Here is a 16,488-nt window from a genome sequence, read left to right as displayed (position 1 = left end):
TCCATAATGTATTGATAACATATTTTGATTCCCTTGATACTAGCAGTAAATGTCAATTTACCTTTCAATAAAATGGGAGTGAATATATATACAATTTTTCTTATTGAATGATTGTAATAATAAAATTTCTATACCTGTGTCTGCTTATGTAAATATATATATATATATATATATATATTTTAGAACAATATCTGGCCAATAGTAGGTGCAAAGCAAGTATTAACTATTACATGTTTTATAGCCTGTCCTCCATTTAAACTTCCTCTTAAACACTAAGAGATTCATATTTTTTTCAGAATTCAGATTCCATTATTTTATCTAAGCTATGTTTTCTGAAATTAAAAAAAGGACAAAAAGCCATACAAAATTTTATCTCATTAAACTTATTTTAGTTCGTCTCAAAATTCTGTGACAGATTTTGAGTCAAGTTGTTTCCATGAAAAGCACTGATTTTAAAAACTAATAACATAAAACTTCCACAGACAGACAGACACAGACACACATGAGAGAGAGAGAAAGAAAGAGAGAGAGAAAGAGAGAGAGAGAGAGAGAGAGAGAGAGAGAGAGAGAGAGAGAGAGAATTATCCACAAAATATTCTTGTTTCCTTCTGAAAGCTTTATGATTCACTGTTACCATTAACCAGTTGTTTACTATTAAACTTTAATGGCCAAATGACACAGTTTGTGACCTTATGCCACTAAGACTGGGGTGGGAAGTGTTAGTTGTAATATTATATGGCCTTCTGAGGTTTCTGGGAAAGTTTGGTTACTTTCCAGCAGCTTTCTTGTCCACAGCTTTGATAACACAACTGTCTGCCTCATGTTATGAACAGGAAAGTGACCCAGCAAAGAATAGTCAGAGAATCTCTCAACCCACCATTGGCTTGCCTGCAACAATAGTTGATCTGTTGCATCACTGGATTTCAAGAATTTGGAGCTACCTTCTAGCTTCTTGCCAGAACAATTATCAATCTGTTCTTTAAGTTCAGAAAATTTGCAAGCTATGTGAGCTGTATGACAATCTAATACAGAGACATAGCCATCAATAATTTGGTCTAGATGATTTAGGAAATTCACCTGATCAATGAGACCAGCAGCTTCCAGTGGCGCCTTATTTTGTCTGTCACCAGCAGCATTGTCATGTCTAACATCATTGACAGACATATTCTTTACATTGAAAGCCCACATTGTCCCCAGGAAGTTTCAGTCAAAGCCTCATAATGGATTTTAACATACTTTTGTTGTAACATGGACTGAAACAAAGGTAACCTATGCTAGGTTTGAGAACAATTTCCACTTTGCCCACAAGGACAATACTAAGATCACCAATTTTACAGACATACTGGAGAGGCAGTAATAAAAGCTTGTCATTTGAATAACTTGGTGGCAGGATACAGGCTACACTTTCCAGCAGTGTAGTTCCACTGACAGTGACATTCTTGCAGGTGACTCTTCATCCCTTGAACCAAGGCATATTTTAGCACTTTGTTCTAGTATGTTTTTAACCATCCCAACCAGAAATTGGCACAAATGCTACTGTCTCAAGATTGTAGCCAATTTTCTTAATGTAGGTACTAACTTTCTTAACAATTTATTCATATCCCCTCTGGTTGTAGGTTGGCTCAGTGGAATCTATTTTGTTGATACCAACAATTAGCAGTTTCACATCCAGTGTATAAGCCCCTGTGGAATGCTCAGGAGTCTGCCTATTTGGGGATATATTTGCTTCAAATTCACCAACATCAGCAATAACACTCAGGATAGGACAGCCAGCCTGACACTTGTCTATAATTATGCTTTGGTAAAGCATATGTGTCCTGGAGCATCAGTAATAGTCACATACTATTTACTGGTCTTAAACATTCACAGGGAGATAACAATTGCGATAGTATGTTCATATTCAGCTTTCAGTTTGTCCTTGACCAAGAATACTTGAAGATGCCTTTTTCTACCTTGGCCACCACCTTTTCAAATTTTTTGATGGATCACTTGTAGATTCAACACTTGTAGAGCAGATGACCAGTAATGGTGGACTTGTCCAAATCTATATGTTCGATGATGACAGTGTTATGAGTCTTTTTCTTTCTCATTTGGTGTCAAATTGGCAGTGATCTTTCAAAACCCCCGTGTTCTGATGGCAAAACTATTATGGATGCCCCCAAAATATCAGCAATACAGTTTTATATAAGATTGTGGAACAACGAATGAATGTTAGTTCTAATATTGTTCTCATTCTATTTTTTGTTATTATGATATGTTATTTGTACAAAATAATGGGTCTCACTGTAACTTTTTAAAACATGTATTCATTGTAATTCCGTCAATGTTTCTCTTTGCTAATTGCTCCTATCACAAATCAAATCATAGTCCAAATGCTTTTTTTAAGAGGATAAATCACTGGCGTTAGCAATGGGTAATGCTGTTTTAAATGAAAGTGGTAAATCACAGAAGGCTGAATATGGGCCAACATTAGAGAAGAAAAATATACTGAGGGAAGATCTGTATAAATTGAACTAGGTTCATGTGTTGGAAGGATTAATATTGCTCAAATATTGACATTAATTTATATTTAAAGATTTGCTATTGCTTTAATGGTTGTACTTCCCAAAGTAAAAATTGATATTACCCATCAAAATATTAAGGCATTTTTGCAATAGAAAGCATCTTAAACTTTACACCAAATATTAAAGTACTATAAAGAAAAACAAGATACTTGATAATGTCACAGTGTATATTTTCAAAATGATAGTAATCAAAATAGCATCACTGTCATAAAATCAAACACATAAGTGAGAATATATTTCAGGGATAGCATGTCTGTCTATCATGTACCATACTTTGAGTTCAATACTCACAACTCATAAATAATAGATCAATGGAATAGAATTGAGAACCCAGAAAAAATGTATTTGCATATTGCTAGCTCATATCCAACCAACAAAGGTCCAAATGACATCCATTACAGAAAGTACAATATGTATAATAAATGCTGTAAGGAAAATGATATCTAAAAGAAAAAGAAATGAAATTGAAACTATTTTTTATCAGTTCTAAAATTTGTCAATTCAACATATACCAAAGAGCTAGGAAGTTAGCTCAGTGGTTAAAGATACTTGCCACCAATTCTGATGATCTGAGTTTTATTCCTGGAACCATATGGTGAAAGAAAAAAATGGACTTTTGCAAATTGTTCCCTGATTACCACATGGAAACCTGTACATTACCCTTCTAAAAGAAATAAAATGTAATATAATTTCAAAATTTATGGAAATAATTATATGATAGAAAGTTAAAAGTATTAGAAAAAACATAAGCAAAGTCTCTCAGAACATGGATATTGCCAACCCCTCAAAACACAGCTCTTACTTCAAAAGAGACAGTTTTTCCTGGAACCAAATATGAGTGAGCATGGACTGGGAACACATTTAGGTTATGTGGTGATTTAATATGCTTGGCCAAGGGAGTGGTACTATGAAGAGTTGTGGCCTTGTTGGAGAAAGAGTGTCACTGTGGGGTGGGCTTTAATACCCTCCTTCTAGTTGCCTAGAAGTCAGTCTGTTCCGGGCTTCCTTTCGATGAAGACATAGAACTCTCACCTCCTTCAGTGTCATGTCTGACTGGACACTGACATATTTTCTTCCTTGATGATAATGAACTGAACTTCTAAACCTGTAAGCCATCCACAATTAAATGTTGTTCTTTATAAGACTTGCCTTGGTCATGGTGTCTGTTCACAGAAGTAAAACCCAAACTAAGGTTATCTCAAAATTCATGTTCCAACATGAACACAATTTTGTACAGTTTTTCTAGTAACAGAACAAAAGATGCCATAAATCGAGACAAATTTCAAACACATTGATTGATGTGTGTGTTAGTCAGGTTACAGCAAATTGGGAAAACCAGGTATTCTTAGATTCTATTCTATTTGATGACACGCTTAGCTTCTAGCTTGGTGGAAACTTAAGGTCTTCTAAGTTAACACATTTGAAATAATTTTATCTGACACTAACAAAAAATATTAGGTCAGACACAGTCAGGAAAGAAAAGAATGACAAGCAAGAGCATTGAAGATAGCACAAGATTATAACTAAGATTATAACTAGGCCTGCAGTATTCTAGCCTTTCTGCACGATATGATGTTCTCGTAGTTTGACATTTCAGAAGGTTAAAAAGTGAAGCTTCTTCCTAGGAACTTCCATTGACAATATAGGCAATAACTTCTTTGAATAAAATCCAAAAGCACTGGTAACAGAATAGAAGATAGACAAACTTAAAAGTTCTTATACAGTGAAGGAAACCATCAGCTGTGGAGAGACAGCCTAGATAATGAGGAAAATATTTGTAAAATATTCATCTGCTAAGGGACTAACATCCAGAATATAAATGGAAATCAGGCCCTATAAGATTCCTCAATGGCTAAAGGTCATTTATGGAGCCCACATGTTGGAAGGAAGAGAACCAATTCCCACAAATTGTCCTCTGACCTCCACATGAGTAACATGGCACATACATGATCTCTCTCTCTCTTGTCTCTCTATCTGTCTGTCTGTCTGTCTCTTTCTCACACACACACACGCACATACACAAACTTGTATGCATACGTAAAGTAAACATAAATGTTACAAAATATTTTAAATGAAAGTCATACATTTAAAAAACAACAAAACAACAAAAATATCTGACTAACAATTTTATAAACTAGATACTTCAAAGAAGCAAGACAAATGACCAATAAATGTATTTTTAAGTTTTATAAATTGTTAGACATCAGAGAAATTTAAATAAAAACTATAATGAAATATTATTCCATCTTACTTGTAAAAACTATCATTAAAAAGACAAAACATGGTAGTGATAATATAGAAAAAGGATGTATCCTTTAGGAATGAAGCTTAATAGTCACTACAAAAGACATTACAATGGCCTCTAAAAAGAAGATAGAACTTCCATATTATATAACAGTCCCACTGTTTGTTAGGCAAATTTACAAAAAGAATCAGAATCAGAATGTTTTAGAGATGTGTTCACCCCCTTTTATTCCTAAAAGCCTGAAATCTAAACAAATATAGTTACTCCTTGATAAATAGATAAATTGTGGCTTGTATAAACAAAATAACAATCTTTGTCCAGAAAAAAATAAATGAAATCCTGCCATTTACATCTACAGGGGGGCATAATGTTAAATGAAATAAGCCAAAGAGAGAAAAACAGTGAATATTATCCTTGACTCTATAGCAGATCATTGGCAGGGGCCTCTTGATCCTCTTTGATTCAACTCCCTGGAGACTCTCTCAAACCTCGTGGCAGAATAAATTTTCTTCTCCGTATGAACTCTTTCATCCCACAACTCCACTACAGCAATCCCTGAGAAATGCAATTTAGCTGAAGCACAAGACAAGGACTTTAAAATAGCTATTATGAATATGTTCAAGAACCTTTAAAAGGATATAAATAAACCCCTTAATGAAATTTGTGAAAATACAATCAGTGGAATAAAATAAAATCTTTCAAGACATGAAAGTAGAAATAAAACCACTAAAGAAAACCGAAACTGTGATAAAATTGGAAATGAAAAATGTAGGAAGTCAAACAAAAACCTCAGAGGTAAGCCTCACCAACAGAGTACAAAACAAATGAAACAATCTCAGGCATTAAAGAAAGTAGAAGAAATATATACCTATGTCAAAAAAATATTGAGTATAAAAATATCCAGACATAAGACATCCAGGAAATCTGGGACACTATGGAAAGAACAAATTTACAAATAATGAGAATAGATGGGTGAGAAGAAACCAAGGTCAAAGGCACAGAAAAATATTTCCAACAAAATTATAGAATATCACTAACTTAAAGAAGGAGAAGCCTATCAAGGTACAAGAAGAATATAGAACATCAATTAGACTGGACTAGAAAAGAAAATTCCCCAAGAAACATAATAATCAATACACTAAACATACTTAACAAAAAAAGAATATTAAAAGATGGAAGGAGGAAAGACCAACTAACATATTACACCCAGCAAAATTTTCAATCAAAATAAATGGAGAAGTAAAAGCATTGCATGCTAAATACACTTTAAGCATCTACAAATATAGCTTTACAGAAGATTCTAAAAAGACTAATTCAATCTGAGGAGGTAATCACACCCAAGAAACTTCAAAGAATATGTAATCTCAGATAATAAAATCAAAAGAAAGGGGAAAATACATCATAACAACAAGCTATCAGTAATCAACAAACACACCTCATAGATAACTCACAATATCAATGATCTCGATTCCCCCAAGGCAGTCACAGACTGAGAAATTGGACACAAAACCAGGATTCATCCTGCTGCTGCATCGAGGAAACAAACATCAAAGATAGATATCATCTCAGGATAATAGGATGGGAAAGATATTCCAAACAAATGGACTGAATATGCAAGCCAGTGTGACCAATATAATATCTGAAAATATATCAAACAAAAATTAATCAGAAGAGACAGAGAGCAATACTACATACTCATCAAAGGAAAAATTTACCATGATGACATTTCAGTTCTAAATCTATGTACTACACACAAAGACACAAGCTTTTGTAAAAGAAACTCCATAATAGCTAAAATCAGATATAGACCTTTATACAAGGATAGTGGGAAATATAAGAACCCCACTCTCACCAATAGATAGGCCATCCAGACAAAAACTAAACAAAAAAAATTCTGGACGTAGATAATAACATAAACCAAATATGCCTAATAGGTATTTATAGAACATTTCACCCAAACACAAAAGAAATTACCTTCTCAGCATCTCATGGAGCTTTCTCAAAAATTGACTACAAACTCAGCCACAAAGTAAGTCTCAATAGATAAAAGAAAATTGAGATAACAATCTGTATTGTAACTGACCACCACCAGTTAAAGCTGGGTATCAACAACAGAAACAACAGAAAGCTTACAAATCCATGAAAACTGAAAGGTTCACTACTGAATAAAAGGTGCCTCAAGATAAAAAATAGAAAAGAAATTTAAAACATCCTAGGAGTCCTTTCAGTCTGTGCCAGGGCCCTGAGCAGACCTTGGGAGTCAGCTTTGCACCCAATCACACAACACCCAGAGGAGGCTGGACACCCAGGAGCTCTAACAAGCCCAGGATCATAGATAAGGATGCCACAACACTTGCCCCAAACAGAAAGTAATTGGGACTCCCGGGGATCCAGGGTCATAGGAATGCCCACTCTGCCATTGGTATGGTCCTTCCAGTCTGTGATGGTGCCCTGAGAAGATCTTAGGTGGCAGCCCTGCACCTAATCCCACAACACCAAGAGTAAGCTGGATCCCCAGGAGCTCTAACAAGCCCAGGAACAAAGAAAGATCAAGGGAATAGAATTGAAGACCCAAAAATGAACCTACACACATATGTTCACTTGGTCTTTGACAAAGGAGCTAAAACCATCCAGTGGAAAAAAAGACAGCATTTTCAACAAATGGTGCTGATTCAACTGGAGGTTAGCATGTAGAAGAATACAAATTGATCCATTCTTATCATCTTGTACAAAGCTCAAGTCCAAGTGGGTAAAGGACCTCCACATAAAACCAAATACACTGAAACTAATAGAAGAGAGGGTTGAGAAGAGCCTAGAATACATGGGTACAGGGGAAAAGTTCCTGAACAGAACACCAATAACTTATACTCTACGATCAAGGATTGACAAATGGGACATCATAAAATTTTAAAGCTTCTGTAAGGCAAAGAACACTGTCAAATAGGAAAAACAGCAACCAACAGATTGGGGAAAGATCTTTACCAATCCTCCATCCAATAGAAGGCTAATATCCAATATGTATAAAGAACTCAAGAAATTTGACTCCATAAAATCAAATAACCCTATTTAAAAATGAGGTACATAGCTAAACAAAGAATTCTCAACTGAGGAAACTCGAACTGTTGAAAAGCACCTAAAGAAATGTTCAATATCCTTAGTCATCAAGGAAATGCAAATCAAAACAACCCAGAGAATCCACCTCATACCAGTCAGAATGGCAAGATCAAAACTCAGGTGAATGCAGATGCTGTTGAGGATGTGAAGAAAGAGGAACACTCCTCCATTGTTGGTGGGATTGCAAGCTGGTACAACCACTCTGGAAATCAGTCTGGCAGTTCCTCAGAAACTTGGACATAGAATTACCTGAGGACCCAGATATACCACTCCTGGGCATATACCCAGAAGATGCTCCAACATATAACAAGGACACATGCTGTACTATGTTCATAGCAGCCTTATTTATAGTAGCCAGAAGCTGGAAATAACCCAGATGTCCTTCAACAGAGGAATGGATACAGAAAATCCATTGGTATTTTTTGTGGTTTTGTATATTTTTTTATTTTTGTATTTTGGTATATTTTGTATTTTATTTTTTGTATTTTGATGGTACATTTACATAATGGATTTATGTAATAACTCAGTTATTAAAAACAATGAATTCATGAAATTCTTAGGAAAATGGATGAAACTAGAAAATATCATCCTGAGTGGGGTAACCCAATCACAAAAGGACACACATGATATGTACCCACTGATAAGTGGATATTAGCTTAGAAACTTGAAATACACTAGATACAAATCACAGACCACATGAAGCTCAAGAAGAAGGAAGAACAAAGTGGGTGTGCCTCAGACATTTGTAGGAGTAACAAAATACTCACAGGAGAAAATATGGAGGCAAAGTGTGGAGCAGAGACTGAAGGAGTTGCTGTCTGGAAACTGCCCCACCTGCGTATTCATCCATGTGCATTCATTCACCTAATGCAGACACTATTGTGGATGCCAAGAAGTGCACCCTGACAGGAGCCTGATATAGCTGTCTCCTGAGAGGCACTGCCAGAGATTAACAAATACAGACGTGGTTGCTCGCCACCAACCATTGAACTGATCACAGGGTCCCCAATGCAGGAGTTAGAGAGAGGAAAGAAGGAGCTGGAGATGTTTGTGGCCAGTGGGGAGAGCAACAATACCAATCAACCAGAGCTCCTAGAATCTAAACAGCCAGCCTCGGAACACCCATAACTCCAGCTGTATATGTAGCAGAGGATGGCCTTGTGGGGTATCACTGGGAGAGCAGGCCTTTGTTCCTGTAAGGCTGGATGCCCCAGTGTGGGAGAATTTGAGGGCAGGGACGTGAGAGTGGGTGGATGAATGGAGGCACACCCTCATAAAGGCAGGAGGAGGGGGGATGGGATAGCGGGTTTCTGGGGAGGGATGGGGAAAGGGGATAACATCTGAAATGTAAATAAATAAAATATCCAATAAAAATGTCCTAGGAATTGAATGAAAATGAATACACAACTTACTGAAACCTATGGGATACATGAAGTCAGTTATAAGAGATAAGTTCATAGCACTAAGTGCCTATATTAAAAAATTCGAGAAATCTCATGTTAACATGCTGTATCTGAAAGCGCTTGAACAAAAAGAAAAAAATAACATCCACAAGAAATATATGTCAAGAAATAATTAAATTCATGGCTGATAACAATAAAAGAGAAACAACAACAAAACAATACAAAGATCAATAAAATTTAAAAAATTAGTTGTTTGAGAAAATCAGTAAGATTGAGAATGCCTTAGTCAAATTAATGAAAAGGCACAGAGAGAAGACACCAAAACTCAGAAATTGAAAACAGCCTAGATGTTCATCAACAAATTAGTGGATCAAAAAAATGTGATACTTTTAAATAATAAAATATTACTTGAACATTAAAAATTAAATATCTGAGATTTGCAGATAAATGGATGGAAAAAAAAAAAAAAAAAACACCCTGAGTCAGGTAACAAAGACCCAGAAAGACAAATTATGTTGTATATTTGCTTACATGTGGATGTCAGATGTTAAGCCTTCAATAAGCAAACTACAATCCATATAACCACAAAGGTTGAGTACAGGATAAGGGACTAAGGGGAAAGGAAATTCCTTCTGAAGAAAGGGAGATAGAATATATTGAGATGGACAGGGATAGGAGGAGATTAGTATGGGAGAATTAAATGAAAATGGAGAGAAAAAAGAGGGGTTTGGAGAGACTATGAGAAAGGACACCTAAAACTAAAATTTATTTGAGGGGTTACATGAAAACCAACTACATTAGATTATTAGAATATATATTAGAGGAACAAAAACTAAATGGAATTGCCAAGTTATGAGAGACTCAAAGCCCCAACTAGAGATTTCTAGCTACCAAATGAAGCCCCAATTGCCAGGAATGTATTACATCTAATTGAGTTGTTGGCCAAAGAGCCCCCATGGAAATCCCAAGCAACATTAGCTAATGCCAAAGCTATTAGTTTCTCTCCACAAACTGACCCAAGACCCTACTGCTGAAGACGATACCTATATAATTCATTGAACTGAAGATATTGAGCCGGTGCCAACCTAGAGTCTTCACTCCTACTGAAGGGTGTTCATAGTACTAGAGGGCACACTACAAGCTATCAGAAGAAAGATAAACACCAACCTAGCTACAAATCTTTAGTTCTACAATAGTGACCTATGCACGATATCCGTGAAATGGAACCTATACCTGACACTGCTCAGGTGAACAAGAACCTGAGTCCAGATACTCTATGGATCTACAAGAAAAGAAAATACTACTGTTCTGCTAAAGAAATGTAACCATAAATGACTCCTAAAGACATTCTGCTATACTTGTAGACCAGTGTCTTACTCATCTGTCATCAGAGAATCTTCCTGCTGCAGCAGATGAGAACAAATACAAGGACCCACAACTGAAAAATGAGAGAGAGAGAGAGAGAGAGAGAGAGAGAGAGAGAGAGAGAGAGAGAGAGAGAGAGAGATTTTGTAACACTCAGTCCTAAGTGGGATATCTTATATCAGTTCCCTCCCCTAAAGGTTCAGGAAACGTGACAGAAGAGGAGGTGAAGATATTGTATGAACCACTAGGTATGGACACCAAGGAAACTATAGAAACTACCACCTTGACCTACATATGAAGTCTCAGAGACTGTGGCAGCATGTCCAAGGCCTGCATGGGTCTTCACTAGATGGGATCCCAGTGTTGAAAGGGCAAGTGGACATGTGCCCCTCTTCTTAACACAGAAGCTATGAACACTTGGTAACTGATCACAATTGAAAAAATATTTTTCTTCAAAAAAGTCTCACTGGGTACACATTTAAGGGTTGGCTGTATGTTGTCTCATAATATTTTGTCTGGAGTTTTTTTATTTGACAGGCCTTTTGCTAAGTATATTTTAGTTTATTTTGCTTTCTGGGTTTTTTAAGGAATTTCAGGGGTGCCTCTGCATCTGTATGTATTCCTTGTACATTGTTGTTGGTTCTTTTTCCTGTTTGTTTCTTTTGTCCTAGTTTGTTTGGCTTTGTTTTTCAATTTTTCAATACCTGTTTGTTCTCTAATGAAAGAGAAGAAGAAAGGATGTAGGTTTGGGGTGGTAGAGATGATCTTGAATGAGTTTGAGCAGAGAAAACCATGATCAGACTATATTATATGAAATGTATTTTCAATAAAAATATGTAATATTAAAAAGAAAGATAAGCACAATATGTTCTCAGCTGTGTGGTATGAAAGGTAAAGCAGCTTACTCTATAGAATTAGAGTATGAGAGTGGCAGAGGGATGAGAGAAAGGGCTAGTGAGTAAAATTTAGGAGGAATAGAGCATAGTATTGTATAGCACAGTAGAGAGAATCTATAGTCAAAAAGAATATATTAGAGATTTTACAATGAATTGAAAATGCTCTGAGTGTTTTTAACATAATATCATGTTTAATGTCTGTGGTGATGTAAATGACAATTACTCTAATTTTGTTATTTTACATAGCATATATGTATAAGTTGAAATATTGTACACATATAATGTGTTAATTATAGAAATCTTGGGAACCTCAGAGCTTGTTTGGGAAGAGATCATGCTTTCAATACCTTGCTACCTCATCAATAGAGTTAGAGTTTAAGAGTAATTAATTCCTTATCTGAGTTGTCTGACACAGAAGTGATTTAATGATGGTTTGGCAAATTCACACCAGGTTATGATGAAGCAGTGACACAAGAGGAGACCTTTCCTGACATAATGTCTAGTTTACAATGAAAACCTATTAGCCATGATAAAAGACTAGAGAAGAAAATATGAATAGAAAAAGTGACTATCAGAATTACAATAAGATATGGCATGAATTTTGAAGTTATCAGGCTAAGAATTTAAAATCGCCATGCTGAACATGATAAAACTCCCAACATAAAAAGAAGACAGCATTCAACAATGGGTGGGTAGTTTGGCTATAGTGATAAGCATCCTAGGGAAGAATAAAAGTGAGATTCTATATCTAAAATACTATAGGATAAAGGACAAATAGCTTTAATAGGCTTATTAGACTTTAGATTGTCTCAAAAAAGAATCATATTATAAAAATAAATCAATAGAGCTGGGCAGTGGTGGTGCACGCCTTTAACCCCAGCACTTGGGAGGCAGAGGCAGGCGGATTTCTGAGTTCGAGGCCAGCCTGATCTACAGAGTGAGTTCCAGGACAGCCAGGACTACACAGAGAGACCCTGTCTCGAAAAACAAAAACAAACAAACAAAGAAACAAACAAAAATAAATCAATAGAAACTTGCTAAACTAAAATGTAAAGCATGGGAAATGAATAAAAATAAAGAACAGAGTATCTAAGACTTGTACAAAAAACATGTGACATATGCATAATGGGAACATGGGTAAAAGAGGACAGGCTGAAAAAAACCAAATGATATATTTGAAGTACCAATGGCTGATAATTGTTCATAATTAATGACTCACATTAACCCACAGATCCAGGAGAAATTTTGAGCAAAACAATAAAAAGGCTCATAGACCACTATAAATGATCAATATCTCTCTAACTATAAATCTAGTTTATATTCAAATTGTAGAAAACCAAAAGAAAAACTTTTGAAAGTAGGCATAGTGGGTAGGACTAAGATGGTTGAACAGAGTCACACAGTGAAGTTCTGATGACTTCAACTAGGCTAGTATTAGTAGAGTTTGGGAAAAGTTGTTGAATTAGGGTGACAGTTTGAAGTTTACCCAGTTTCCTGATAGACTAGAATTATGCTATAAGACTAGAATAAGAAGTAGAAAGAATGACCTCTGATCGCAGAGTATTCATGCACCCATAATGTTAATTCTCTCATTCAACCGTTTTCTTCATCAGTTGTCTCAGACTTCACTACTCAAAGAAAATTTCTATGAAGTAAAAACTTCCTGGCCCTTACCATTCAGCCCTCGCCTTCAAGTCTTTGCTTCTATCTTTATCTCCTTCAATCTCATCTCATTAGAAAAGATGGCTCCCAATCATAATACATCCCACCTTTGCCTTTGTCCTCCAGATTCAATACTTATCTGTTTCTTTGTAATTTGTGTTTCACTGACTAGACCTCTCTGTTATTTTTACCCTCTTCCCTTCCATTGGCTTTTATACATCAGTATTTAGACATGGCAAAATCAATTCACAGAGGAGGGCAGAAGGAGGAAGAAGAGGAGGAGGAAGATGAAGGAGGAGGAGAAACAGAGGAAGAAGAACAAGAAGAGGAAGAGGAAGAATGAGGAGGAGGAAGAGGAGGAGGAGGAAGAGGAGGAGGAGGACCTTATAAACCCTAGGGGTTCTGTATCACTTGTTCATTCAACTTATCAATATTTTTCTCTATCTCATAGATAGTTGCAAGAATAATATTCACTCTTTTTACTTCCTCATTTTCTGAAACACCTTTAATAACTTCTACCATTATAAATTATATAAAATGAGAATGTACCCTCTCAATAAAATATTCTGAAGTCTCCTGATATTTTTTAGGTTGGGAAAGGGGATATTTCTGAGCTATTTCACTTCTGGTTTACTACTTGGCCTACTGCATTGTGATTCCATTCTCTTTACTTCATTTAAACTAAAACAGTGCTCACCAAACATTCTGTATAACCTATTAGTTATTAAGTCCATTGGGTAATTCCATGTCCTTATCAATGTTAACTCAATGTTCACAGCATTTGAAAAAAAGTGTTTCCTTCAGTAAACTCAATTCCTTTTTCTTCTATGAAAATGCCAGGGTTTTTTTTTTTACTTTGCCCATATTGCTATGAACAATTTTCCTGTCTTCCACGGGTGTTCTTCTTCCACTTAGTCAAAAAGCAGTGCTATTTCTTTATTCTGATACCACACCTGGTACTCTCCATTAGGTCATCTCATTGTGATTGCCCTCATCTACCCACCTCTCTAAAAGCATGTCTGTATATAGCCCAGATAGCTGTCATTAGAAAATTTTAAACCATCTCAAATTTGATATAACAATTTAAATCCATAATGTTGCACCCATATCTGCTCCTTCTCCTATATGACATTTTCATCAAATTACTCTGTTAAAAATATATTTCTCCACTTCCTTCTACCTACATTCTTATCAGATAAAGTCATCAAATTTCCTCACCTACCTCTCCTTCTTTCTAAATCATTGAATTCATCCTTTTTCTACTTTTTTGCCCACCACTTTACTTCAAGACAGAGTTCTTCCTTCTTCTTGGAGTTATGCTATGTTTCCCAGATAGGTCTTGAATTCTTGCGCTCAAGTGAACCTCCTGCCTCAGCCACTTGAGGATCTGAAACTACATACTTTTGCACTGTGCCTGGCTATTGGTAATCACACAGTTTTTCCTTGTCATTGCATTTACCTATCTAATGCACAAAAGTTATCATGAAATTGTTTTGCTTAAATTTCTTTCATGGCTCTCAGTCACTTCAAGTCAGAATTCTTAGCAAAGCATATCAAGTCTTTTCAAAGTTCCTGCCTACACCTATATGGGCCGTATTGATTGCTATTTCTTCCCTAACAATCTAGACATTAGATCCACTCAACCAACCTCCAGAATCCTCTTTACTTTCCTAAACAACTTTCACTACCTACAATACATCCTATTCTCTACAACGAATAACTGCATTTTCACACTTTAAATTCAGCTCAGGGCTTTTGCTTCAACAACACTGAAATTATTGAGAACAGAGATTTATCTGTTTGTCCATCTCCAAAGAACGTGATCTAATACCTACTGCGCACAGAGGAGGCAAGTGATACATTTTCTATAGTGAAAGCCTAACTGAATTGGTTTTTACCTTCTTAGGGTTGATTTGAAATTTCTATATTATCCACTCATACATACCTTCTCTTTCTTATGAGTCACATAAATATTATTTTTAATGTGTTTTAAAGACTACTACCTTGAGTTTTTCTATTGAAAAATTTAAAGGTGGGGATATTATGTATATTTGTAGAGTATTCATGTTATTATTATTATAAATGAAGAAAATTATATATATATGTATGTATATATATATATAATATACATACATATATATATATACTGAAGTTTTAATTTTGAACAGGGAAGCAATATTCTAGCACCTGTGCAAAGTTTATTTTTGTTTACTTCCAGTATTCCCTAAAACATAGATTAATTTTAGTTGAGTTTTGAGCAGTGAAAAGAACATAATTATTCTTCCCATGTATGAAAATTTGCATGCAACATTTGACATGTCATCATTTACTATTGATTAAATAGGGCACATTCAATGTGGTATGGCCATAGAGGTTTATAATGTAAAAAAAAACAAAAGAAATTAAAACTTTTAATTTTTATAACTAATTTATACAAGTACTATGTAGTATACAAGGCAAAGTATAAAATAATTTTAATTAAATATAGATTTTCTTACAATTTTTGTTATTTGTTATTAATGTACAGAAGAAATTGAGATCATTAAATGATAAAATTTCAAACATACAAGGTGTTACACTTGAATAGAATAAGGTTTGCAGAAGTGTAAACTTACACCTAGATGACAAATTTTGGATTGAAGAAAAATCTCTTTCTTTTCATTCTTTTCTCATTAATTACATCACTACTGCAATTCTCCTCCCTCCTTCCTCCAGGCTCTCTACTGCTACCTCCCCCCTCTCTACCAAATCCTCTCTGGCTTCATCTCCCCAAAAGAGCAAGCCTCCCAGTCAACCATATCACATCACTGCTGGATAGGACAACCCTATAGGAGGAAAAGGTGCCAGACGCAGGTAAAAGAATTGGAGAGATGCCCTCCCAACTCAGAGGACACCTCTCTTCCTACTATTCGGTGTTTCACAAAAACATCAAGCTACTCAGCCATAACATACAAGCAAAGGACTTAGGTTAAACCCATACATGATCCCTGATCTCTACAAGTCCCCATCAGTTGATTTTGTGGGCCATGTTCTCCTGGTGTTTCTGACCCCTCTTGTTCCTCTGATACTTCCTCCCCTTGCTCTTCAGGACTCCCTAATTTCTGCCTTATGTTTGGCTGGGGGATTCGGTATCTACTCCCATCAGTTGCTGGATGAAATTTCTCTGGTCTCTGATGATTATACTAAAGTCCTGGTCCAAGCATACTCTGCACGCAGGAAAAAATGTAGGTCAAAGGGTT

General features: G+C 35.6%; 1 pseudogene; it reads right to left on the bottom strand.

Moving 5' to 3' along the window:
* Window positions 1–731: 731 nt before the first annotated feature.
* LOC117694494 (elongation factor 1-alpha 1 pseudogene) lies at window positions 732–2,090 on the bottom strand (annotated as a pseudogene).
* Between the last annotated feature and the right edge of the window lie 14,398 nt (window positions 2,091–16,488).

The sequence above is a fragment of the Arvicanthis niloticus genome, chromosome X, assembly GCF_011762505.2.
Source record: "Arvicanthis niloticus isolate mArvNil1 chromosome X, mArvNil1.pat.X, whole genome shotgun sequence".
Taxonomy (NCBI): domain Eukaryota; kingdom Metazoa; phylum Chordata; class Mammalia; order Rodentia; family Muridae; genus Arvicanthis; species Arvicanthis niloticus.
The sequence above is the reverse complement of the archived record's forward strand: the minus strand, read 5'-3'. Positions and strand labels throughout refer to the sequence as shown.